This window comes from Candoia aspera, chromosome 1 (assembly GCF_035149785.1).
Source record: "Candoia aspera isolate rCanAsp1 chromosome 1, rCanAsp1.hap2, whole genome shotgun sequence".
Taxonomy (NCBI): Eukaryota; Metazoa; Chordata; class Lepidosauria; order Squamata; family Boidae; genus Candoia; species Candoia aspera.
In genome coordinates, this window is record NC_086153.1 from 205,074,922 (window position 1) to 205,099,770 (window position 24,849).

At 40.1% G+C, this 24,849-nt stretch overlaps 1 protein-coding gene across 2 annotated transcripts in view; it reads right to left on the reverse strand.

The window, feature by feature from the left end:
* Nucleotides 1-24,849, reverse strand: part of MBD5 (methyl-CpG binding domain protein 5) — a 171,862-nt gene that overhangs the window by 102,588 nt on the left and 44,425 nt on the right. For both annotated transcript variants that reach the window (XM_063318381.1, XM_063318380.1), the window contains exon 2: nucleotides 11,138-11,239. The gene's annotated coding sequence lies outside the window, so the exon portion shown is untranslated. The remainder of the gene's footprint in view (nucleotides 1-11,137; nucleotides 11,240-24,849) is intronic.

A 24,849-nucleotide genomic window follows, 5' to 3' on the forward strand; every position in this document is an offset into this window, starting at 1 on the left:
TGGGTTTCTTCGTACCAACCACGGGATGCCCAGGATGATTAAGGGTTGGCCCACCGGTGCCACGACAAATTGCAGTCTCTCCCAGTGGCTGCCTAGCTGCAGCGCCACTTCTTCGGTGAATTGGGTGACTGGGCCCCCTCCCGCCGCTGAACCGTCCAATTGGGTAAATACTATGTGGTGCTGAAGTGGATAGCAGCGGAGCTTTAAATAGGCCGCCAGGTCCGGGTGCATTAGGCACCTGGAACAGCCCGAGTCGATTAGGGCCCAAACTTCGATAGACTTCACCTTGGACTTTAGTTTAACTTTGACGTACAGGTTGGGACAGTTGGCACTCACCCAGATGTTGCTGCGCCCCTTCTCCTCCTCCACCTGCCCTCTGGCGCTTCTTAGGGCAGGTGGCTGGCGTTTCCCACCGGTTCTTCTTCGTCGCTCTCTTCCTCTTCAATGGAGTAAGGTAGATCTTTTGCTCCGATCTCTCCACTGGCCGCTGGCATCTTTTTGGGTGCTGAGGGTGGTTTGCCTGGCGGTTTTCTTGGTCTGTCAACTGCCTTTGTTTTCGGGCAGGCTGCAGTTTTGTGGTCCTCTTTCCCGCATCGAAGGCACTGCCCCTTTGCGAACCGTCGCTCCCTCTCCTCTCTCCAGGGTTGGGGTGCTGGTCTCACCGGTCCTGTAGTGGTTCGGGGTCCCTTTGCCGTCGCTGCTTGTTGCGCCGTCCTCTTGGCTTGCAGGAAGTTTTCCTGGGCATTTTCCGCCTTACCGGCCAGCCGTATCCACTCAATTAGAGTGTTTGGGTCGTCTCTGCATAATGCCCACCTCAGAACGTTCAAATTCAGACCCTCTTTGAAGCATTCAATTAGGGTAGACTGCAACCAGTCCTCCACCTTTCCAGCCAGTGCTTGAAATTCCATGGCATAATCTGCCACAGATCGTTGTCCTTGGCTGATTCCCCTTAGGGATCTTTCTGCTCTCTCCTTCTCTAAGGGATCTCTGAAGTGCAGATCCAGTGCCCAGAGAAACTCGTCGACGTAATCGAGCTCTGGGGCATCTGCCTGGCATAGCTGGACATACCAGTCAGCCGCCCTTCCTTTGAGTTTGTTCGCTATGGCATTGATTTTGCCCTTTTCCGAACGGAAATATGGTCCATATCCCTCCATGTAATTTTTTGCGTTCGTGAGGAAGAACGATAGTGTGGCTGGGTCCCCGTCGAACTTGACACCGAGGTCTTTCACTCCCGCTCCCCATGGGCTCCAAACCCCATCTGGTCGTCTGGGCGTACCTCGGGCTGCTGGGGTTCTCCGGTCTCGGTGTGGGGATTCCCTCATCCAGGCTCCGGGCGGCGTTGCCTCCATCTCGTGCCGGCTCCAGCCTCTTCCCAGCTGTCGCGTCTCCAGGTGGGGGGGGGGGGGAAGATGGCCTCCTGGCTGGTTTTACGCGGTGACCTCTGCCCGGCGCTGCCTCAGCTTCCTGCCATCTCCGTCCTCGCCTCAGTTGTCGCGTCTCAGGGATGGGAGGGGGGGTGATGAGCTTCTGGTGCCCGGTTCCGGCTCACCCCTTCCTTGGGGTTCCCACTCGACTGACAATCTCAGGAGCAGCTGTTCGATTGACTCCAGCCTCGATTCCACTGTGCTTAGCCGCTCATCTGTCTGGAAGCCGTCCTCGGTCCGTCCGCTCCGGCGCCTTCCCTCAGCTCCTGCAGTCGTTGGGGACAGCTGGTCCTGCAGCTTCTTAGACGCCCCAAACGTTCCGGGCAGAGATCCCGCCGTCTCGTTCAGGGTGACCCACTCACCCTGCGACTCTCTGGTGGCTTTGAGTGTCCTGCTCCTCCCGGTCTCCTCCTCCTCCGAGCTGGATCCCAAACCCTCCTGGATTTCGTGCCGTCTGGGAGTAGGGTTCTTACTGATCGCTCGTGCTGCGGAGTCTGGTGACCCGTCGTCGGTCCTCAGGTAGCCACCTCTTCGTGGGTTGCGTCTTTCCATCGCCAACTTGGGTCCCTCACAGATGAGATCTGGATTGGTGCTGGCGGAAAATTTTTTTTTTCGATTCCCGTCTTTATGTGATGGTTGCCTTGCTCCCAAAGAGACACGGACTCACTTAGATAGGCTAAGGATTTCCGGTTTAATGGGAACAGAATGCATACACGGAAAAAGACGGGAATGAGCACATGGCGTGTGGGGTATCCCGTAAATACCCACGGTGCGGACCTGGCCCTTCTCCACCCCCCATTGTCCCACAGTCTGGATCCGGAGTCTTGATGGGCGATCGGGGTGCGATACCGGGGTCTCGATGGGCGATCAGGAGGATTAGCGCTGATCGCCTCTGTCTTCTTCCCGTGTCCGGCGCAGGTGTGTCCCCCGGGGTAATGCAGAGATGTCCGGGAGATATGATGATGGCTTCTCTGGTTAGGGCAAAGGTATGTCTCCTTTGTCTTTTAATTGCATTTGTATCTGAGTGTTTAAAGGATTAGTATGATTCCTTCCTCCTTCCTTCCCTTTCCCGGAAAGGCATGTTCCCCATTGTGATGCATGATTGCATTGCAACGGGGGACATGACACCTATGTTTAGAAATTAGGCCTTTGCTAACCAACTGTTCTGAATCAAGTTATTTCCTTTTGTTTTTTTGTTCTTCAAATCTCAGCAGCACCCTACTCTTCCATACCACTTAAAGAAAGTAAGGATACCCCAGCCTGATTTCCATGCATACCAATTCTATCCTTTTACCAAGCACCTTTTAAATCACTTCAGCTTTAGAATTCTAATACAAGACTTAAGCACAGCTTACTCAGTAATGCACTGAACTCACAATTATCTAAAAGAACTATCATAAAAACACTCGGGGGGGGGGGACAAGTTATTGAGGGGAATTAGCATCAGAAGAATGGGCCACAGAACACACCATATGGTACATAAGAGTCAGATGTCACATAACCATCCATAACTACGGAAGCCCTGGCATTTACTCTGCGTATCCTGTTCTTCTCACCCATGTTTTACCCCATATTTTGAATGACTAAGAGAAGCTTACAACGGGAAGGCATTCTGCCATAGAAAATGATCTTGCTATGTATTTTTTTTCCATATCCTGCAAAACTTGCTACCTCCATATTATAGTGTTAGTAGCATTTCTCTTTTGGTCCTGGGATAGTCTGAAAAACTATTTATCATGGCCTATAAAAACAGTGATATGTTAAGTTTCTAAAATTGATGCTTTTATGACATAAAAATCAATTCACTGCAAGAGTTTCTATCTAATTGTTTTGAGTACATTATTGTTCAATCTTTGTTAAAACCAGCATTTTCAAATTAGTTTGGTCACTCTGCCTCATTATTTACTTGATCAGTTTCCAGTGCTAAGTATACTCCAGTTGATGCCAGAAACACATTCTGGGAAGCCACCATATATCAATATCTGAATTATTAGTTTTAAGACACAGCCTCCCAAGCACTACTGCCTTCTCCTACTGGGTTGGAAGAATACCTAAAAGTCTTTTGTGGCTAGTTCAGAGATCAACAACATTCCTTTATGTATAAATGGATAAATGTAAATGTTATAACGCCTATGAATTTTATATTACTACTGGAATAATACTTATATTCTGTTAGCAATAACTATCACAATATTTCTGAAATCGTTTGGGCATCATGGAGCTGAAATGTTGGATCTACTGCCTCTCAGGAACAGCATCACAAAAAGTAGAAGTACATAGCACCTTATATCAGCCAGAGAAGCTCTTGCAGGGGGTTTGCTTTGCTGCTCCCTGCAAAAGAGAAAATACTTGCCCTGTAACTGAAAAACCAAAAGACAGCACATGCTGGTTTCATCCACTCGCCAGGGATCACAAGTGATGTTCAAGCAAGAATGTCAACAAGTGACAATCAGCCTAGTCTGATCTAGATATAAATGCTAGCTTATAGATTAGCACTTTGTTCTGACTTTGAAGAGTGGGCCAGTTTCCTTTCCTTTTCCTTATACACCTCGATTTTTAGTCAGGAAGCCTAAGAATGGGTTCTCTCTATCTCTTTCCCCCTCATCCATCTCTTAAAATGAAGCATTCTATTTTGCGAGACAATAATGGTCTGAAGAGAGTAAATAAACAGATTCACCAAATAAATGCACAGAACAGTGCACAATAATAAAACAGTTGATGCTAACATGTTTTCTTAACTGTTTCTCTCAACAATTTGTACACTATGATTGCACAACATATTAAATCATGCAATAAAACATAGTAAACCATGAATGGTTAATTATAAGGATGTAACAGTCATCAGAAATGTTTATTTTTCATATTATTTGTATACATCTACCTGTTTTTTTTTAAATAGACGGAAGAAATTATTTCAGCGTGAACTAGGCTTGGTGTTACCAGGTCTTGTCCCAAAGGGAAGAATGCAGAGAGCTTGCATTGATGCTATGATCAATTCTATAATGCTGTTTGGAATCAAGACAGGTTTGAAACAGAGGCAGGTGTAAGTCCAACCAAGTTGTCTCCTGAGCTGATTCTCTGGTTCAAGAATAGACGACCTATCTGTGGTTGGGTGTGTCTGGACTTTTAAAAAAAAAATAGTCTCAAGGGCCACAGAGATGTCACCAAAGTTAGTACTGAAATTTTCAGTGCACCTTAAGAACTAAAATGTGTGCCGTTTTGCTCCTTGTTCTGACCCAAAGTCGTGAAAAATACAGTCAACCAATATTTCCTTCACGCTTTGGGGCTTCCATATGAGCATCGGATTGGCCAATGTGGAAAATAGGATGGAAGTTACTAGTTAGTATTTTAGTTCATATATTCTTAGAAATATGTACAGTTATGTTCTCATCTTTACATTTCTGCAGTTACGTTGTAAATATTATTTAAGTGCAGATCACATTCAACTGTATCTATATAAATTTTTGCCTGTCAAATATATAGATGTAGGAAAATTGCTCGTTGTCCTTTGAACAGATAGTTTGTCCCTTAGCAAATATATATTAGGGCTGTGCAATGACCAGGGTTCAAAGGGTAAAAAGTGATTTGGAAACTTATATGTACCTTTTCACAACTCCTTAAAGGAGGTGCATCTTTTTGACAGTTTGTGTGGCTGCAACAGCACATTTCCCTTTGAATCCAAACCCCCTCCTAATACAGCACAACCATAATATTTATTACATTTAGAGTTACTGGCTGTTCAATATACCTTCCAGGAAAGAAACAGTCATTAATAAAATTACAAAAATACCATTAATATTTTTATTTTCTTTTGAAATGTTCCTTATTAGTGAAGCCAAAGCTCCACTAATGAGGAAAATTTCATATTATTCACACAGAATCAACCAAAATTTAAAGGGATCAAATAAATGCCTAACATAAAACAGATATGCTTTCAACAAAATAAATCTGTTCTGCAAAATGTATGTATGTATTGCATTTGTATTGCTGCCTAGTCTTCAAATGACTTAAGGCAGTGAACAGTATGAGTTAAAACCACAATCTAACAAAATTAGAAGAACCAAATAGCAAATAATCTTGGGAAAAGAAAAAATTAAAACAGCCACTGTATTCTAATAGGTTTACAAAAACCCAGAGTCAGGTCTTCATGGCTTTCCAGAAGGACAGCAGGGTTGGGCCCATGTTGACCATGGGGGGAATGCTGTTCTAGAGTGCAGGAGTGGTGACAAAGAAAGAATGCTTCTGGGATCCCATAAGATGCTATTTCTTCAGTGAGGGGACAGAATAGAATTCCCGAACAGAATTCCTAAGCATAATTTTAATATGCATCTGAAATCTGTACACGTTTTCTATTAAAAAATACCAAAACTAAAGCTATGCAAGAGAGGACAGATGCAATGAAGACATGCATTATCATCCAAAATAGACTGATCAATAAAGCAATTGGATAACAGCAGAGAAACAGCTAAACTATTTAAAATAGCCAAACTAAAATCACATTATTGCATGTAATCATATACAGTAGGGGCACTTTGAAAATCAAGTTTGGAGCTTATGTAGAGCATAAATTAGGCATGAAATTGATGTATTGTACTGTAAATAAGCAACAGTTACAAGTAAAAAAATCTGATTAGATTCTAAATTGATCTCGATAATCTATGCTATATTTATATGATGGCTGTTATCTTTTACTTATCTCCTGGCTTTCAAGAGATAATGCCATTCTGGATACTGTTCTAAAAGCTGTTCAAAATGTCTTCATACAGCTCTGAGTTCTGCCCAAGACATTCAGATGCCTGAGACAAAAAATCCAAATGTGAGTCTTCCCTTCACATAGTCTTAAATATGTCTGTGCGTGTGTGTATACATACATAGCTAGTACCAATAGTCAGGCCGCACAGTCACAGTATGTTTTATTAATTTTGTTAATTATTTTTTCTTTCAAAGAAAATGTTACTGTTCTCAGGAATGTTCAAAGTCATACATCAAATGAGTAAGGAAGTGTTTAGAAGAAAATGGCAACAAATTCAAGTATTTAATGGAGTTTCTATAATACATTGCCTATAGGGCCTGACTTTTGGTACACCCTCTATACACACAGTATGAAAAAAAAACCCTGCTATGTAAAGGTTGCCTTTATATGGTACTACAACATTTGCTGCACATAATTCAGACATATAGTTCATAGGTGCCAAAGACAGTCTATCTTAAAACATATCATAAAAGGCTATTAAAGCCTGGCAATATGAGCTTTTAGAATGAATGGGATTTCAGCTTCTCCCTCAAGAAAAGATAAGCAACAGCCCAGCTGATCTTCCTTCCTTCCTTCCTCCCCACCCCTCTTTCTCTCTCCTAATTACCAGAGAAACTCCACAAGTTTAGAGTAATAGATGACTCAGAATGTGACTGTAGTTCTGTGGTTCAACATCTTTTTTTCTACACTGCTTTTATAATATTATTTCCATATTATCTAATAAAGAGGGGTGTATGGGGTGTCCAGGGAGGGGTAACACCTTTCGTGGAGGGGCCTGCCATGCCCTTTTTTATGGCTACTTGTTCACCTTTGGTCCCCACTGGGTGCTCAGCTCTCACCTGTGGCTCTATGTTGCTGTAACGCAAGTGAGGGTAGCTGACAGGTCTTCGACTCTTAGAGAGATAGGGGATTTGTCTGTCCCTGTGTGTGGAGTCTGGGCCTGGCAGATTGAGCAGAGAAGACTGATCAATGGTCCAACGGTCAAGATGGCAGGCCCAGCAGGCATTGTGGAGTACTAAGAGCAGACAAGATAATTAGCTGTCCTGGTCATCCACTGCAGCAGGAAACATCTCCAGCTGTAATGGTTCTCCATGCCACTGGATTACGGTATCTTCTGCCTAAAAAGTGGGGCTGCCCTTGTGCAATGGTTGTTCCACTTAAAACTCCATCATGCACAGGTTCCTGTTGTGCAATTCATCTTCATCTACAACTCATTTGCAAATCATCTCAGTCCAAACCTAATTCATTGAGCTCTGCCACGATGGGGGAGTGGTGAAGCAGCAGATGGAGATGACCACTGGCAGTTGTAGCCACAAACCTGCTTGTGGGTGGCCCTTGGACCAGCGGTTGTTCGTCTCAGTACCTGGGGCGGCAGAGATGTCTGGCAGCATCCAGAATGACGGGCAGGCCTTCTAGGACAACACTGCCCACCCTTGCATGAGGGAGGGGGTTAGAAAAGGTACTGTCCTAACAGCCAGGAACCACGCTGAGACAAGGATAGTGTCTTTAGTGTTTTATTACTGCTACATAACAGAGAATCCTAACAAACTGAAGAAGTGTGGGAAAACCCAGACATATAAACCCCAAAAACTAAGGCAGGCCCGATCTGTGTCTCTTTGAATGGCCACCTAATTCCTCAGTACTATGCATGCGCTTTACAGCCTGGATGGGAGCCCCCTGCTCGCCATCCTCACTCATGACAGGTACCCTAAACATTGCCTGCACCACAACATCTGGCTAACTAATCACAGCTGGCAGATCATCTCCTTAGCAGTTGAGCATCAAGAAAAACTAATAAAAGAAAACTCATTTTCGGAGCCTGGAACATCCTTACCTTGCTGGATAGAGCAAGGTGTCAAGGCCTGAAAGATGAACAGCACTCATAGCAGCCAAACTTTGCTTTGTAGCATAGGCATTGTTGCACTCAGTGAGAACAGGCTGGCAGACGAGGGTTCATTACAGGAAGCAGGAAGTGGATATACGTTCTTTTGGAAAGGGAAACCAAGACCAACAACAGGACTCACGGAGTAGGTTTTGCAATCAAAACTGCTCTGCTGAAGAACATCTCTACTCTACCCACTGAAATAAAGGAATACATTATGAAGTTCTGCTTTCCTCTCAGCAAGTCCCAGTATATCACCACTGTCAGCGCCTACGCACAAGCTCTCTTGAGTCCAGACAAAGACAAGTAAGGTTTCTATGAAGACCTGGACCAGATTACTCAAGCACTCCGGACAATGACAAACTCGTCATTCTGGGAGACTTCAACACTAGGGTGGGGACAGACAGTGACAACTGGGAAAGCGTCCTTGGGAGACATGGGGTGAGAAAACAAAATAGGAACAGCCTGCTATTTCTGAGCAAATGTGCTGAGCACAACCTGTGCATTACTAACATGATGTTCAGACTTGCAAACAAGTACAGAGCTACCTGGATGCATCCAGGGTCCAAACACTGGTCCATACTTGACTATGTCATAGTACGTCAGCGTGACCTTAAAGATGTCACCATCACTGCACTATGCGAGGTGCTGAGTGCTGGACAGATCACAGACTGGTCTAGTTGGTCCTCAACCTGCACCACTTGCTCTATACTAGATAGTGCCCAGGTTAAGAACACCCAGTTTAAGGACGACCCATAGTTAAGAATGGAGGCTATTATAGCAAAATTCGAGTTAAATACACAATGATTGGAGTAAAAGACACAATGGTTAATTACACAATACTACTTATACAGTATTATACAAAATACTGTTCCAGCTTACATACAAATTCGACTTGAGGACAGACCTTGGGAACAGACCTCGTTCTCATACTGGGGACTACAATGTACTGGAGTCTGGGAAGAGACCTCAAGGTCGACCATGCAAGCACTACAAAGACGCTGTGAAAGAAACCCTATGCCACCGTGACATCCAGCCCAGAGAACTAGAAGCTGCGGCTGCTGACAGAACCCACTGATGAGCCCTGTGCTATGAAGTCTCCACCGGCTTTGAAAAAGTTGCCACCAAAAAGTGATAGAAAACTGAGTGTGGCATCACGAATAACACCCAGTTACTATAATGGACTTCCAGTGCCCCCATTGTGCTAGACTCTGCACTTCCAGACTAGGACTGCAGAGCCACCTCCATGTCCACAGATGAACTGCCCAACAGTGTGTCTTCTTCGAACCCAAAGGACTAGCAACCAATGAAGATTTCTAGTGAACCCAAAGCTTGAATTTCTATTATTTCATTTAATAAAAATATTTATCCAACAAATATTTTGGAACTTTCTAAATGGCAAGGTAACTTTTTGTGGATGTATGTGGGGTTGATTTACTAGTTATTGTTGGCGGTGAGATGTAAGGGCAACAAGTGTCAACTTCTTTAACCAAGTATCTCTTGACTTATTTGTTACATCTTTATCAGCATTTCTCAGATCAGTTCATATCTTCCTAATCTGAATCCCTCTGAACTTGAATAGAAACTACATTTTTTCCTACTGCTTTATAATTTCATGTTTGGAAATCTAAGCAGGTTCTCCTCTGAATTTACACATACTTCTTTTTCTTCTATATTTTTACTATTGTTTTTCCTGTATAAAAATCAGGACAGACATGGATATTTCATGAACCACCCGATAAATAATAACCAATCATGGAGCATAAAGCTGACTGCAATTTGTATCTCATGTGGCTTTTTAATATTTTATTTTTATGACATTATTTATTGTTTACCTGCCTTAGTATTTTAAAGAAAGACGAGATTTTTTTTATATCAAATCAATAAAGGTGTCAAGTTTACCTCAGTAATTGTAAGGATATTTGTGAACCATACAGTTATTAATGACCTATGTGAAAATATGAGATCCTCGTAAAATAAAATTCTGTAACAGACTTGCAAAATATGCACAGTAGTTATGTTAGCCTTGTGAAACTGCATAGTTTGTATAAACTATGGTTCTGCCGTCTCGCCTGGGGCGGGAAAGTGGGTACCACTCTTGGGGGTGGCTCGCACGCTAGAGGCCCTCCTACCAGCTTGGAATTTTATAGCCTCTTGGATGTTATATTTATTCATTGCATTTTATAATAATTGCAATGGGTCTGGTTTTATGAGATTTTAACATTTATGATTGGAGATTGATTTTATTGTAAACTTTCCAGAGTCCCTCTTTTGGGGGAGATGGGTGGTAATTAAATGTGACTAATAAATAAATAAATAAATAAAATAAAATAAACAAACAATAAGCATTAAAATTCTCTTAATGTTAGCTACTTATTTTAGAAGTTAGAATCCGTTTTGTTTTTAGGGATGTACAAAATATCTTTTACAAAGCAGATTAATTAAGAAATATTATTGGACATTGCTACTTAAACCAATAAGAAGAAAACTACGTTTTATTTTGCTTTTACAATATTATTACCTACAACCCAAATCCTACATGAATTCCTGATCCTACTAACTCTCTAATTAGTTTTTTAAGGACATTTATTTAATACACATGAGTCAATAGAAAACTAGAAATGTTAATTGGGTTTCAATATTTACTCAAGATGAAAGAAATCAACAAATACAGCTTGGTTGAGGATACTCTAGGCAGGATTCAGCCCCATAATCATCCACTTTCACTCACAGTATCATAATACTATCCATTAATACCAACAATTCAGTCTTTTACTTTCTACTGTATGTTTACAGTCTACAGAAAGAGAACAGCAGGAAATTCACATTCCTCACATTATAAGCCATACATGTGAGACTAAGGCAGGAAACACCTGTATGAATAATCACTATCAACTGAATTAGTCAGATTGTCCAGCCATTGGCAGCTTATTAAAAATTATGATTACATGGGTCAAGCTTTTTAAGTTCACTGTTATTCAATTTCATATTGATTCAAGTATAATCAATACAAGTGACAAGTATTTTCAATACCTAATTTTAATGACTGTTTTTTTGTATCAGAGTAACTTTCCTTACCTTTATTATATAAAATCCCAGATCTTAAAAGTTTTGTCTGCAAAAAGGATCATCTTCAGCGGTTATTAAATTAATCCAATAATATATGGTGTTCATGATAACCTAAAAAAATAAATAAATACAAATTAGGTTTTTTGTCAACATGCAATATTGGAAGGCAACCATAATTATTTACATATAGTTTTGATGATTTTTTTCAATATAATAAATAATGAGAATGATATTTCCCCTGAATACAAATGCTAAATTACAATAATAGTATCTTTTCAAAAATATGATATATAGCATAAATTCTAAACTGCAATAATCAGACAAGATCACAGGTTATTTAAATAACTTTAAAAGTTATAGGGATGTGCAAAAATCATTGCTCTGTGGCATAATATCCAGAATATTTGCATTTCTCTGGGATGTATCATATCTTCAGCAGTTGATCCAGCAGTTTTCAGCATTAGTTTATTCAGTTTGCAGCAGTATTCAGCAGATATGATCCAGCAGTTCCTACATCTTTCTGACCTGGAAGTGGGTCAGTTTGAATTGTTTCTGGTTCAGAGGATTTACTTTGAGAAAATGGCATACCACCCCTAAAATTGCATAGTCCAGAGATGGTTTGGCATGTTTCAGAAGGAAATGGATCCATACCATATTGATGAATTTTGCACATCCCTAGAAAGTTGTATGCATCAGAGCCATTGTACTAGAAGTTCTTCTGCTTGTACAATGTACCATACTTGATTTCTTTCAAATCCTACTTCCCTACCATTTCAGCTTTTCAACCTGATACCCCAAAACCACACCAGGAAAACAGGAGACCATCTGCAATAATATGGAATACAGTACGAAAAGCTGTAGGTTAAGGGAATTGTCAAAAATTCAGTGCTCCTCTACATGTAGCAAAAGCAACTTTCACTTGTGCAAAGCTATTAGCGTTCAGAGATAGATTTGTTTCGCATAAATTTTTAAAACTTATCATTGAGTTTATTACAGCCCTAGGGCCAGTATCTATCTATCTATCTATCTATCTATCTATCTATCTATCTATCTATCTATCTATCTATCTATCTATCTATCTATCTTCTATCTATCTATCTATCTATCTTCTATCTATCTTCTATCTATCTATCTATCTATCTATCTATCTATCTATCTATCTATCTATCTATCTATCTGAAAAACAATAATTATGATAAGACTTAAGACTTAAAACATTTCCAGCCAATAATTGTGTCTCAATTTCAAGTTATGTAAAGGTAAGATTAAAACTACACATTAGTCAATATTTTAAATCTGAAGGTACTCTATTGACTCAAATATAATTCAATAATAAACCAATAAATCTTTAATAGCACTCTAAAGTTATAAACGAAGTGCCCAAAAATACTTTCTTGCCACTTAAAAAAAATAATCTAGATATTTGATACAATAATCTTTTACTAAGATAACAGGACTGCTGAAGAACAAGTTAAAACCAGCCAGAAATACAATGATTTTGTAGCCTGATTACAAAACATATATTTATTTATCCCTTGGCCAAATTATTTTTCTTTCTTTCCATTAGAAAGATAATTCCTTGAGAGACTGGCCTGTACAAAGCCTAAGAAGAAGGCCATTATAGATTCTTGAGTTCAAAGTCCAGCAGCCGCAGAAATAACAGGGGTCATGGTCTCATCACTGCTACCTGACTTTTTCTTAAGTATTAATCTGCATAGTACTTTTTAAGAACAAGAAGGTAGGCCAATGAAAGATGTGTTATAATCTTTAATTAAACATCAAGAAAGGAAGGAAAGTGACAGGTGAATTCAAGCCAGGTCTTCACTTAAACTAAAGTGCATGTTAGAATAGAGATCTAAACTGGCTTTTGTACTTCCTTATTCTCTCCAAAAGCCATGAAAAATAGTGCCAACAAACTTGCTTTCATGCCCTGCTTTGGGGCTTCCATTCTGGTATCAGGCTGACCAATATGGAAAACAGGATGCAGGATACTAGATAGGATTCATATATTCTTAGAAGTATGTACACTTATGTTCTCATCCTTAAGTTTTTGCAGTTAAATTGTAAATATTATCTGAGTGCAGATCACATTCCACTATATTTATATATAAACATTATGACAATGAAAACAACAACACATATCTTTAAAGCTGTGTCTTGAAAGAAAATGGAAATCTGTATTTGGCTCACTGGAAGAGAACAAAAGTGTGTATTCTGATTACAATTCTTGCATGCTAATTTTCACTGGACCCTGTGGTAATGGCAGGCAAAAACAAAACATTTCTTGGCAGCATAATTTTGTCCCAGAAATAGTGTAATTATTATATATTATGATATTTTAGAAGGAAAAAAAAATAAAGTCACTAATTAGTGGTCTGCCCCTCACATCCTGGTATTCCATGGATTATATGAAAACTATTAAGATTATTCCATCCCAAACACATTTTCTCCAGGATGAAGAAAACCTCCAAAGTTCTGTTGTATCTGTTGCTGAGTCTTGCAAGCATTATATTTCCAACATACAATCTGAACAGGAATACAAAATAGCAAATGAGATACAGAAACATGAAAGTTTAACAATGTCTGTATTTTGCAGTTTTTTGTTTACAAAGTATGAAGAATCACTTATAGAAAGAAAGATACAATATATTTAATAATAAAAACCTAAATACAAAAATTACAATTTAGTTAAATTAAAAGGCTGAGGCCAAGCATTAATTCATCTCGGCTTACACATTACTTCATTTGCAGACAACTCTAAGGGTATATTGTATACTCCAGTACTGTAACAACACATCGAACAGTAAGAAATTATACAATGGTTATCTTCACATTCATCATCATGCCAAGGAACTGTAGTAAACAATAGTCATCTTCATATTCATCATGCCAAGGAATGACACTCTCAGTAACAACCAATCACCTACACTGGATAGGAACCCATCTGTTCTTTGGCTCATTTGCCATTGTGGTTTATGCATGCTGCCCCAGAAGCCTGATACAAGTTGACTGTGCTGATATCATAAACAGAAAATACCTCAGTGTAGGATGATGTGGTCTTAATTGTTTGATAGTGGTAGTGATGACATTATTTCTTAACAAGCAAATTTAGAATAGATACTGGATCTAGTTAAAGTACTAATCCAGTTCCCAGTAATATCAACCCATTAATAAACCTTTAGGGGATGATTTGTCCCATTGGTAAATCAATCAAACCAGAATTTGTAGCAACTCTTGCCACTCATAACCCCAAATGGTAATTCCAGCAATATTCATATTGTATTTATCTGCTGTTTCAGAAGACTCTGAAGCTTATTTTCTCTTTGATTTCCAAAATTCTGGAACCAGCAACACATCTCTCTTTTTATCTGGATTAAGTTTTTATATATTTATCCTACTCACTCCTAGATCAGTGTCAGGTACAAATCTATTCTTCATATCACTTCTTTGAATGAAAGTCTGCAACTGAGGGTGGTGGAAACTAGCGCAGTTCAGCCCAGTCAAAACCACTGCATAAACAAGGAGAACCTTCAGATCTTAATGTTGATAAAAACATAGTAAAAGTTCATTGATTTAAAAGGGCAGGAAGGCCTGAACTTGAAACCCTGGAGTCTACACACATACACAGATATATACTCATTCATACAAATAATGGGCCTGATTTCTATTTATTATTTCTTGTCTGTAATAAAGCAATTTATCAATCTGTGTTGAATCTGTGAAGCTTATGTTGTTAATTATTTCCTGAATTAGGGATTGAGTTTCTGGGGACATTTAGAGCTGTGCCTGGCTTCAAATGTGACACTTCAGTTGGATTACGGAATCAAGAGGCATAACTATTTGATTTCAATATATCAATGAAATTTCATCTAACCTATTTCATATCAGTTCTTCTGCAGTGATTCTCAAACTGTGGTCCATGAATCACCAGTGGCATGTGGAGGCCTACCAGAGGCTTATCCCATAGCCTCTGTGTTCACTGCCAGTCAGCTGGCCAAAGTCCATTCACTGCTTTAGCTTTCACCTCCCTTCATTCATTGCCTGTCTGCTGGTTCACAAAAATAGAGCAGTGCCAGAAAACTGTAGCTCCCAATTGCAAGTTCTCATCTGTTGGGTTAAGTGGAACTGATACATTGCACAAGCAACCCCAAAACAGAAGTAAAAATAGAAAATATGACAATGAATATCTAAAAATTTCATTTGGTTGGAGGTAACTCCTTGATATTCAAAGATTTCTACCGAAGAATGTTTTTGACAACACAAGCTTGTGCTAAGAGGTGTAATCATGGCATGAGGTACATAAAAAAAACTCGTGATAAATAAACCCTTAATTTTTATTTTTAATGAATTCAACTGAAAGGTTCAGAATAATCAAGAAAACTTCCTAGCAATTACTAGCTGCTGGAATGATATGTTGCTGAGACCTGGCAGGGTGAAGATGGAAAGGTGCCTCTGTCTGAAATTTGCCCAGCTAGGTTTCAAATGTTGGGACAGGGGTGGCTCAGGAATTCATGACTGCCATGACATCCATGCGGCTGTTCCAACTCAATGTGGCTCTGACTCAAGGAGGTCATACATTGGATCTGGCATTTACCTTGGGGCAATTAGCATGGGATCTGAGGGTGGAGGAAATTAAACTTTTTCTGTTGTCATGGTCAGATCACTAACTAATCTCCTTGAGGCTAAGTAATCTCTTTGAGACTAATGGCCACTATTGACCTCCAAAAGAAGGATGGACCCATTCTAGGAACCTTATGAATCCTGCAGGTATGGGGACCTTTCCCAGATATCTGATGGGCAGCTCGAGTAAGATCTTTCAGTGTCATTTGATACCATCAACCATGATAACCTTTGGGATATCTATGAGGGTTGGGGGATTATAGGCACTGTTTTACAGCAATTCCACTCTTTCATGGGTTCCAACTATGTTATTGGGGAGGAGATGTCAAGTGCTTAGGTGGGGTTCCTCAAGGTTTGATTCTCTTCTGCATTCTTTTCAATGTTACGTGAAACAGGGTGGGGGTAGGTGGGACAGTCATCCATCAGTTTGAGGTCAGGTATCAACAACATGTTGCTAGTACCCAGTTTTATATCTCTATCCCAGGCTGAGCAAGACACATGGTCAGAGTGTTGACAGGTGTCTGGATTGCTATAAGGAGCTAGACTTAGATTGAAATGCAGCAAGACAGAGTTACTGTTGGATCCACAGATGATCTACAGATAATTATTGATGAGGTGACTCTGCCCTTGAAGGAATAAACAACCTGGGGGTTCTCCTCAACCCATGGCTCCTGCTAGAACAACAGGTAGAAGTTGTAAGAAAAGCCTTTGGCCAGCTTTGGATGATTTCCTACCTGTATCCCTTTCCTGACCAGGAGGCATTGAGTATAGTGAATCATGCTGTGTCGTCTCACAATTAAACCAGTGCAAATCATTCTACATGGGACTGTACTTGAAAATAAGCAAAAGCTGCAGCTGGCAAGAAATGCAGCTGCCTGCCTGCCTGATACTAGAAAGCCACCTATTTTGCCAGATGACACTAACTGACAGTAGGCTTCTAAGTCCAATTCAAGGTGCTGGTGATTACCTATAAAATCTATATAGCTTGGGTCCTTGTTACTGTTGGAACTATTTACTTCAGGTGGGATTGGCCTGCCAAATGTGGTCAAGTCAGGATGAGGGGCAACTGGTTTCTACCCCTGAGAGATTGGAGGTAAGGTCCTAAGCTTTCTCAGCAGCACCTTTTCACTGGAATAATCTGTCCCTCACAGTCAGAATAGCTTCTACTTTCTTGTCATTTTGATATAGGATGAAATCTATTCTTTCCTCAAGGGCTTCCAGAATGAAGAGATTTTGATAGCGACAGCAGTGAATATCAATGCAGTCTGTTTTATCTTGATTTTATTAGTTGCACTGTTTTTTTATATTTTTATTATTGTAAATTGCTTGAAATCTAGTGAGTTGCAGCATAGAAAGTTTTTGGGAATGAAGAAAGGAAGGATGTAATTCTTGCGAATGTCACTTGTATCTAGATCTGTTTTCTGTAAAGGAGGCCTTGCTGCATAGCCAAAGTTTGTCCATACATCTTATACATCTGCTTTAGATCTTTTTCCATCCATTCCATGCATCTCTGGTAGAATGTTAGAAGACACAGTATTATATGGCCCTTAATTCTCAGTACCTCTAGCCCTTCCCAACTTGTAGATCAACCATTTTTTCCTTTCCCCTCTGTTTTCCTTAGCTTTAACATCATGCCTAGTGAAAAACTCAACGAAATTCAAAACATGCATGCTCTTCTGCAACACTTGTTTTTGTTTATTCGTTTAGTCGCTTCCGACACTTTGTGACTTCATGGACCAGCCCACGCCAGAACTTCCTGTCGGTCATCAACACCCCCAGCTCCCCCAGGGATGAGTCCATCACCTCTAGAATATCATCCATCCACCTTGCCCTTGGTCCTTTTGCCCTCCACTCTCCCTAGCATCAGCATCTTCTCCAGGGTGTCCTGTCTTCTCATTATGTGGCCAAAGTATTTCAGTTTTGCCTTTAATATCATTCCCTCAAGTGAGCAGTCTGGCTTTATTTCGTGGAGGATGGACTGGTTTGATCTTCTTGCAGTCCAAGGCACTCTCAGAATTTTCCTCCAACACCACAGTTCAAAAGCATCGATCTTCCTTCTCTCAGCCTTCCTTATGGTCCAGCTCTTGCAGCCATATGTTACTACGGGGAACACCATTGCTTTAACTATGCGGACCTTTGTTGTCAGTGTGATGTCTCTGCTCTTAACTATTTTATCGAGATTTGTCATTGCTCTTCTCCCAAGGATTAAGCGTCTTCTGATTTCCTGACTGCAGTCAGAATCCACAGTAATCTTCGCACCTAGAAATACAAAGTCTTTCACTGCTTCTGCATTTTCTCCTTCTATTTCCCAGTTATCAATCAAGCTGGTTGCCATAATCTTGGTTTTTTTGAGGTTTAGTTGCAAGCCAGCTTTTGCACTTACTTCTTTCACCTTCATCATAAGGCTCCTCAGTTCCTCTTCGCTTTCAGACATCAAAGTGGTATCATCTGCATATCTGAGATTGTTAATGTTTCTTCCAGAGATTTTAACTCCAGCCTTGGATTCCTCAAGCCCAGCATGTCGCATGATGTGCTGTGCGTACAAGTTGAATAGGTAGGGTGAGAGTATACAGCCCTGCCGTACTCCTTTCCCAATCTTAAACCAGTCCGTTGTTCCGTGGTCTGTTCTTACTGTTGCTACTTGGTTGTTATACAGATTCTTCAGGAGGCAGACAAGATGACTTGGTATCCCCATACCGCTAAGAGCTTGCCACAATTTGTTATGGTCCACACAGTCAAAGGCTTTAGAATAGTCAATAAAACAGAAATAGATGTTTTTCTGAAACTCCCTGGCTTTTTCCATTATCCAGTGGACATTGGCAATTTGGTCCCTAGTTCCTCTGCCTTTTCTAAACCCAGCTTGTACATCTGGCAATTCTCGCTCCATGAACTGCTGAAGTCTACCTTGCAGGATCTTGAGCATTACCTTACTGGCATGTGAAATGAATGCCACTGTTCGATAGTTTGAACATTCTTTAGTGTTTCCCTTTTTTGGTATGGGGATATAAGTTGATTTTTTCCAATCTGATGACCGTTCTTGTGTTTTCCAAATTTGCTGGCATATAGCACGCATTACCTTGACAGCATCATCTTGCGAGATTTTGAACAGTTCAGCTGGGATGCCATCGTCTCCTGCTGCCTTGTTATTAGCAATGCTTCTTAAGGCCCACTCAACCTCACTCTTCAGGATGTCTGGCTCTAGCTCATTGACCACGCCGTCAAAGCTATCCCCGATATTGTTATCCTTCCTATACAGGTCTTCTGTATATTCTTGCCACCTTTTCTTGATCTCTTCTTCTTCTGTTAGGTCCTTGCCATCTTTGTTTTTGATCATACCCATTTTTGCCTGGAATTTACCTCCAATGTTTCTAATTTTCTGGAAGAGGTCTCTTGTCCTTCCTATTCTATTGTCTTCTTCCACTTCCACGCATTGCTTGTTTAAAAATAATTCCTTATCTCTTCTGGCGAACCTCTGGAATTTTGCATTTAATTGGGCATATCTCCCCCTATCACTGTTGCCTTTTGCTTTCTTTCTTTCTTGGGCTACTTCTAGTGTCTCAGCAGACAGCCAGTTTGCCTTCTTGGTTTTCTCTTTCTTTGGGATGTATTTTGTTGCCGCCTCCTGAACAATGTTGCAAACTTCTGTCCAGAGTTCTTCCGGGACCCTATCTACTAAGTCCAGTCCCTTAAATCTATTCTTCACCTCCACTGCATATTCCTTAGGAATATTAGTGAGGTCATATCTAGCTGATCTGTGGGTCTTGCCTAATCTCTTTAGCCTGATCCTAAATTGTGCAAGAAGAAGTTCGTGATCAGAACTACAGTCAGCTCCAGGTCTTGTTTTTCCCGCTGTATAGATGTCCACCACCTTTGGCTGCAAAGGATGTAGTCAATCTGATTTCGGTGTTGTCCATCTGGTGAAGTCCATGTATAAAGCCGTCTCTTAGGTTGTTGGAAGAGAGTGTTTGTTATGCAGAGTGAGTTGTCTTGGCAGAATTCTATCAGCCTATGTCCTGCTTCGTTTTGTTCTCCCAGGCCATGCTTACCTGTAATTCCAGGAGTCATTTGACTGCCCACCTTAGCATTCCAGTCTCCCGTGATGAAAATAACATCTCTTTTAGGCGTGTTGTCCAGTAGGTGCTGCAGATCCTCACAGAACTGCTCTACTTCAGCTTCTTCAGCATCTGTGGTTGGGGTGTATATTTGGATCACTGTGATGTTAGATGGCTTGCCCTGAATTCAAACTGAGATCATTCTACCATTTTTTGGATTGTATCCAAGCACTGCTTTAGCCACTTTACTATTAATTATGAAGGCTACTCCATTTCTTCTGTGGTCCTCTTGTCCACAGTAATACATCTGGTGGTCATTTGATGTGAAGTGGCCCATTCCAGTCCATTTCAGTTCACTGACACCCGAAATGTCTATCTTTAATCTTGACAGCTCATCAATAACCACATCCAATTTGCCCTGGCTCATAGATCCTACATTCCAGGTTCCAATGGTGTGTTGATCCTTAGAACATCGGATTCGCCGTTCACCACCAGCACCGTCGGCCGCTAGCCGTCCTTTCGGCTTTGAGCTAGCTGCGTCATCACGTCTGGGGCTAGTTGAACTCATCCTCTGTTCCTCCCCAGTAGCATTTTGACAATCTTCCGACCTGGGGGTCTCATCTTCCGATGGTATACCGACATATCTCTGGTTGTAATGATCCATTGAGTTTTCACGGCAAGAATACTGGGGTGGGTTGCCATTACCTTCCTCAGGGATCGCATTTAGTCTGACCTCTCTGTCATGACCTTCCCATCTTGGGTGGCCCTTCACAGTTTAGCTCATGGCATCATTGAGGTGCTCAAGCTGCAGCACCACAACAAGGTAACGATCCTTTGCTGAAGTCTGCAACACTAAATTGGCTTAATTATTGCTAATACTATTATTAATGTCTTTATTTAAATATTTATAACCTGCTACTTGATCTAAAGGATACTTTTATAACCATATAATTTATGGCCAATAGCTCTAAATTCTACTTTTTGTTCAGTCATATTATTTTAGGGAACTTCCATACATCCACTGTTTTGTGCCACTGCATTAGCGTCCCCATAGCCTCCAATACTTCCATCCAACCAACAGGAGGGCATAAAAAATGGAAGCCTGCTGCCACCCTACCAAATGTGATTGAGATTATCATTTATAATTTACCTGACTAAATTTCAAGAGCAGAATATTAGAAATAACTTTATTACATGAAATAATGTATTAGACTGATGTGCAGTATTAGTTTGCCTATTTTTTTTTAAAAAGTGTATGAATTTTGGAGAAAGCATTCCTAACTACATTTTCTAATTTAAGAAGACAACATTTTGGTTGAATAGCTTGCAGCAGAACGGATCTATAATGATGTAATCTAAACCATCATGAGTTACTCTGTATCAGGACCAGGATGACTTCTCAGAATACTATAGATGTTATGTTAATAACTGTTAAGAAGCCCTGTTCACAGAACTGAGGTAATTCTTTGCTCAGATTTAGTCATTTCATCTTTTAAAAGCAAAACATGTTTTTTTAAATGATTACAACATTCAAAAGTTTCATAATACTTCAAAAGTATGATAAATTCAATCCAACGTATCTTAGTATGTTAACTCGCTAATGAAATTGGTACAGCCTTGGCTTCTAGAATGTCTTCTACCTCCTTAATGATAGCTCCACTCATGTGACCAGAAGGGGAGCTCAGAATGGAGGAGTCAGCAACATTCTGAGCCAATGCCCAACTGCTTTTTCCATAGGGATTCACTGAAGTTTTTTTTTCCTGGATTGCTTTTAGTCTGATTCAGTGCATTTTTCATCTTAATCTTTTTTTTTTATTATTTTCCTAACTTATCCCTGACACCAAATTTGGTCCCACTCTGTTTTTTTCAGAGTGTTACTGTACTGATGGAGATAGACACAGAGAGTCTACAACCTCTTTACACAACATCTTTCCAACATTCCATTACCGTGGGGGAAAAAAAAGATTATAAATTTCTAGGATGCAAATCATTAAAAAAAAACTTCTCATTTTATCTGCTAATGACAACACTAGCTGTAAACACTTATTCATCTACCAACTTGAATAGAAAAATCAGAAATATGCAGGTGAACTCAGTTACTTCAGGACAAACTGGGCTAAGGAAATAGAGATATGTGGTTGCTAAAAGTGGACCCCAGCTTAATGGCACCTAATCAATATAGGAAGAATTGGGTCACTAAATTAAGAGCAAGATGTTTCTTGTACAGAAATATTTATCAAAGCAAACAAACAACCCAACAGCCAATGACCTTTAAAAGAAAAAAGAAAAAATCTTAAATAGACCAACAAGGTTAAGCATTTTCAGTGACCAAAAATCCCTTGAGGTTGTAAAAGTACCAGAAAACCAAGAGGTGGATGAGTGTGAACAGAAATGATCATCCAGAATGAGTAAAGCTGAAATTCTGAACTGAAGCACTCAACATGGCAACATTTTGTTGCAGGTTGCACTTGTACAAGTTTGAGCACAACTAATGAAGGTATAAAGTTATTACAAAGCAATCTTTTCTCTCAGAGCATTAACAAAATGAGCTATAATCTCCTAAAACCTTTAGCATATAGAATGATGTCTGCATTTCCAATATTTATATCCTACCCCCAACCAAACAGACTCTTGGTAGGTAACAAGATAAAACAGACAATACAAAACTGAAGAAAACACATCAAGGCACTAAGAACAACTAAAGGCCAAAAACATGCTCAAACAAGACAGTTTTAACTTGTCTGAGAAATGCAAGCAGGATTGGGGTCATCTGTACTTCTGCGGGGAATGTATTCCAAACAGTAGGGGCCAACACTGAGATCTTTTGCCTGGTCTCTACCCCATGGAACTCACATGGAAGGGGGATCCTCCACAGGCCCTCTCCAGATAGCCACACTGGACAGGGAGATTCTCTCCTAGCAAGACCTTGGCTGATACATCCCAGTGCTTGTTGCAGTTTTCTGCATCAAACAATCATCTCACTAAAATTCTTTCAAAATTTAGATCACAGAATTTGGTGCTCTTGTTCATAACATCATATTATACTTCTCCACCTCCCCAATTCTTCTGTCTATCACTAATAACTACCTTGCTTGCAAAAGCACTATAAAAAAAAAACCCTCTTGAATTTAAACTTTTATAATTTTATACCATCAGGATAATAAATGCACTGATCCCTGATACCCCAGGCCATATTCTGGACATGAGAAAAGGAATGAGATCAATAACATTTGTATATTATTCAAAGGATGAGGTCTTAACTCAACATCTGATTTAATTTATTTAGCCTCCAGACTGAGGCACTCACATATCCAAACATCCATATGCACAGGTTCTTTTTTAAGCTGCAATTGAAAGCCATACTGTGGTAACACAATGGGACAACTGCATGTTCTTGTCTTTGAACAACACTTGTAAATGTATCCTTTGGCAGGAGAGTAAACCACAAGACAGGATATAGATTATCCTAGTCTGCAATTAGTGGATTTGGAGGCCAACTGTCTTGGGGTGGCAGATCATAATAATCTGAGGGCCCCAGAGATGAATGATAAATAAAAAATTTCAGTATATTCAGCCACACCTCCAACACATGCTTGAAAGCAGCCAGTAATCACCTCTCATGTCCATGTTTTAGACAGGACCAGTCAGTAATAAATTATGGGTCCTCTGGGCATGGATAATAGGGAGTGGCTGAAAGACATGCTGTATGCAAAAGGCTTAATCAGTTTAATCCTTGCTCAGCTGCACAGGGTGTATCACTGATTACACCATTTGAGAGAAAGGGAAAACTCTCCCCTCAAGGCAAATTAGTCAGCTCTTCTGTCTGCATGTTGGTGTCCCTTTTCTTTGGTGAACCATGGTGGGTATCGTTCAGTTGGATACACCAGATGGATCACTAACAGGCCCCGAGGCCTAAGAGTTGCAACTGAATATTTTGTAGCTTGGCATTTTTGGGCATCATTGCACTAAGAGTAGCAAACTCATTTTCTTTTGCCTGAAGACTCAGTGCACCTTCTGTAGCAGAATGCCACTACATTTGTGTACTTTTTCTTTTTTCTTTAAAAAGGATCAGAATAAGAAATTCTTATCAACCCAAGAAGTATGTTAGTAGCATCTACTGATGTTTTAAATTCATAGTTAATTTCTGCTCAACCTGGTATGTTTTAATTGCACTGTTTGAGTGCAATTTAATTCTTTTCTGTTTGAGTGTATTTTAAAGACCAGCTTATTTAAAAGCAAAATTGAAATTGGATGCATAATTTTCAAGTATATACCCAGTTAATTATCTCTGCAATATTGTGTTATACTTACTATATAATTTTAAGTTTAATACAGAACTTCTGAATAATATTTGACTGGCTAATAGACAACGGTTAGAAATCATGATATGAAGCTGCTTCCCAGTCTTGACTGAATGTAATACAGAAGCAAAACCCTTGTTCTCAATCTTCCAACTATGCTTTGGATAATCAGAAACACCAATGAACTAACCCACAGTCTGCCTCCCTTGTATGCTTCAAGTTAAACTCCCTTCAAATCAAGTAGCTAAAGATTTCAGGCAGAATTATAAAGGCCATTAAATTCAAATGTTTATGCCATCTTATCTTACTGCCTCTTTTTGAGGTTGGGGGAATTCACATAAAATAGGTGAGTTTAGTCTCCCAGATTCTTAACGTACCTATTTTTAGCCTTAAATTGTTTTTGAAGAGAAAAAGAGAAAAGACAAAATAACCACAATTTTGCTGTTGAGTTTTGGTGACACAATGCTGAAGGATACTCAAGAGACAACACACATATGTGGACTGGCAGTGGTTCACTCCTGAGCTAGGTGAATAAAAATTCTTACCTATTACAACATGATTTTATTGTATGCACCACATACTTAATAACACCACTGCTTTGCTGCTACCATCTAAGAAGCAGTGACCTAATTCTGCAATACTGGCTCTATTAGTCTAAAGTCCAAAGAAAAAGATGAAGTGGAATATGCCATGTATATATGAAATAGATATCCTTTAAGGAATTATATACAAGGACTTCTAAATTGCT